Genomic DNA, 2,642 nt, shown 5'->3' with positions numbered 1-2,642 from the left:
GCTTGATTATTAAAAGCCTGCACTAAAGCCCAAGCCAAACTAATTTCCAAATGTCCCCGGACACACCCCTTTAATGTGGAAATTTTAAAATAAAATTGCTAGCCAAATATGGTGGATTTCGCAACCAGGTTGCACATGTCGCAGCTATGGTAGGGCTGGCAGTGGTAGGAACCATTTGACTAACTGCAAATTAGGCATCAAATCTCTGGGGAGTCAGCCATCGAATATCTGGGGAACCAGCCCTTTAATGTGGAAATTTTAAAATAAAATTGCTAGCCAAATATGGTGGATTTCGCAACCAGGTTGCACATGTCGCAGCTATGGTAGGGCTGGCAGTGGTAGGAACCATTCGACTAACTGCAAATTAGGCATCACCTATCAAATCTCTGGGGAGTCAGCCATCGAATATCTGGGGAACCAGCCATCGCCCAGTCGCTATCCGACTTCAGCTCCCCCATATTTTTCTCATAAAGAATAAGCAGAAAGTGACGGCCACTATAATGCTTTGCTTGCATCTGCCTCTCGGCCATCCTGTGGTGGTTGGCTTCTCCATAAATCCGGAGCCCGAACATGATCATATATTATTGGAAGGCAAGAATAAGAGATCTCTGAACTGGGTATTTTTTTTGCCTTGCATACCCAGACCTCTCGCAACAATTCATCTTCAGGTCCTGCATAGAAAGGCAAGAATCCTATACTCTGTGCTCTGTACTTGGTAGTGCCAGTACGTTTTTCTATTAGTGCCTTCTTAGATCTTTTTCTGATCCTTGTTGGAGTTGCCTAAAGCGTTTGGGATTTGTTAGCATCTTGCTTTTCAATGAATTTGGATGCAAAATATAGTTGAAATGGATGTTTCTTCCCATTGAATTCCTGTAAGTAACAGCCCAGAAAGTGGCATTTTTCTTCACACAAGACTTGGAAATAGAACCAGTAATCTGTAACCCAGATCTGAATACAATAGATTACAGCAGTCCAATTCTTGAATTTCTTTGGATACAGTGATAGTCCTAGACAGGATTTGGATGTAGTAACAATCCCAAGGGTGCGTTCATTGCTTAAGGTTGAGATAAAATTGCAGCCAAGGAGGAAGTTTATTTTTTTTATTTTTCTATTACAGTTGCAGTTCATTCAATTGTGGTCTAAACTGGTGCTTGTTTGTTAAAACCTTGGGTTGTAGATAGGGGGTTTTAGGATTATTGGCTGCCAAAAATGTCAAATGATGCAGCAAAGGATCTTATTTCTGGGACTGTTGGAGGAACGGCAATGCTGATCTCTGGGCACCCCTTTGACACCATTAAGGTGAAGCTCCAGAGTCAGCCAGTGCCTCCTCCTGGCCAGCAGCCTCGGTATGTTGGTGCAATGGATGCTGTCAAGCAGACAATTGCCAAAGAGGGTTTCCGAGGGCTGTACAAAGGAATGGGAGCCCCTTTGGCTACAGTCGCAGCTTGCAATGCAGTTCTGTTCACTGCAAGAGGTCAGATGGAAGCCCTATTTAGGGTTGAGCCTGGTTTGCCCCTTTCTGTAGGGCAGCAGGTGGTCTGTGGAGCAGGGGGCGGGGTTGCCGTATCCTTCTTGACTTGCCCAACTGAGTTGATCAAGTGTAGATTGCAAGCTCAGAGTGCTTTGGCTACTGCTTCAGTTGCAACTTTGGGGGTAACAGGAGTGGCAACTTCTATGAATCTCAATGGCCCAATTGATGTAGCTAAGCATGTTTTAAGATATGAAGGAGCCAGAGGATTATTTAAGGGTTTAATGCCTACTTTATCAAGGGATGTGCCTGGAAATGCCATTGCGTTCGGTGTGTATGAAGCTCTGAAGCAGTTGATGGCAGGAGGGCGTGATACATCTCAATTGGGCATGGGTGCCCTGCTTACTTCTGGTGGGATTGCTGGCGCTGCTTGCTGGGCACTTATCTATCCAACTGATGTTGTGAAGAGTGTCATCCAGATTGATGAATTTCACCAGCCAAAGTATGCTGGTTCAATTGATGCATTCAAGAAAATAGTCACTTCAGAAGGGTTTAAGGGCTTGTATAAAGGATTTGGTCCAGCCATAGTAAGAAGTGTTCCTGCCAATGCGACATGCTTCCTTGCTTATGAGTTTACCAGGTCAATCTTGGGATGATGAGAAATTCTAATCAAATTCTGCTCTATTTACAGGAGTTCAAAAGCAACAGAGCAATTTGGGAAATGGCATGTTCTCTATTTGAAAGTTGTTTAGGGTTCTTTTTTGATCTTCCATTATTTGTTTGGCTGATCAGTCATCTTCATTGTTACTCTTCTTCATGAATTTCTAACGTTCCACATCCTGTCACACAAGCCTGAGATGTTTAATTTCTGTGCTGGTGCCTTTGAACAGTTTACATCCCTACCTCTAGTCATTTTACATGCTTAAATTATTGTTGATCATAAATTGCAATATCTCGTGACTTGCAAAGAATTGGAGCTTGATTTTCATATAATAGGCTTGTGTGCTTTGAAATGATTTGAGTTTTTTCTTCCCAATTCATCACATTGAAATTTTTTCCTATCTAAAAAATTATTTCAATGTGATGATCCACAAAAATAAACTCGAATATACATATTCCATGGAAGTATATATTTTGCATTGAAATTTGATATGGAAGTTTATACATATGGATG

The 2,642-nt window shown here is 42.1% G+C and overlaps 1 pseudogene across 1 annotated transcript; it reads left to right on the top strand.

The window, feature by feature from the left end:
- The first annotated feature begins 235 nt into the window (after window positions 1–235).
- LOC149154184 (mitochondrial carnitine/acylcarnitine carrier-like protein pseudogene) lies at window positions 236–2,439 on the top strand (annotated as a pseudogene). Its single transcript, XR_016262913.1, has 2 exons — window positions 236–683; window positions 1,178–2,439. The product of XR_016262913.1 is annotated as a mitochondrial carnitine/acylcarnitine carrier-like protein pseudogene (transcript).
- Window positions 2,440–2,642: the final 203 nt, after the last annotated feature.

This window comes from Pinus tabuliformis, chromosome 9 (genome assembly GCF_031772625.1).
Source record: "Pinus tabuliformis cultivar Carrire ecotype Pingquan chromosome 9, CPIR1, whole genome shotgun sequence".
Classification (NCBI taxonomy): Eukaryota; Viridiplantae; Streptophyta; class Pinopsida; order Pinales; family Pinaceae; genus Pinus; species Pinus tabuliformis.
This window is presented reverse-complemented; position numbering and strand designations above follow the sequence as displayed.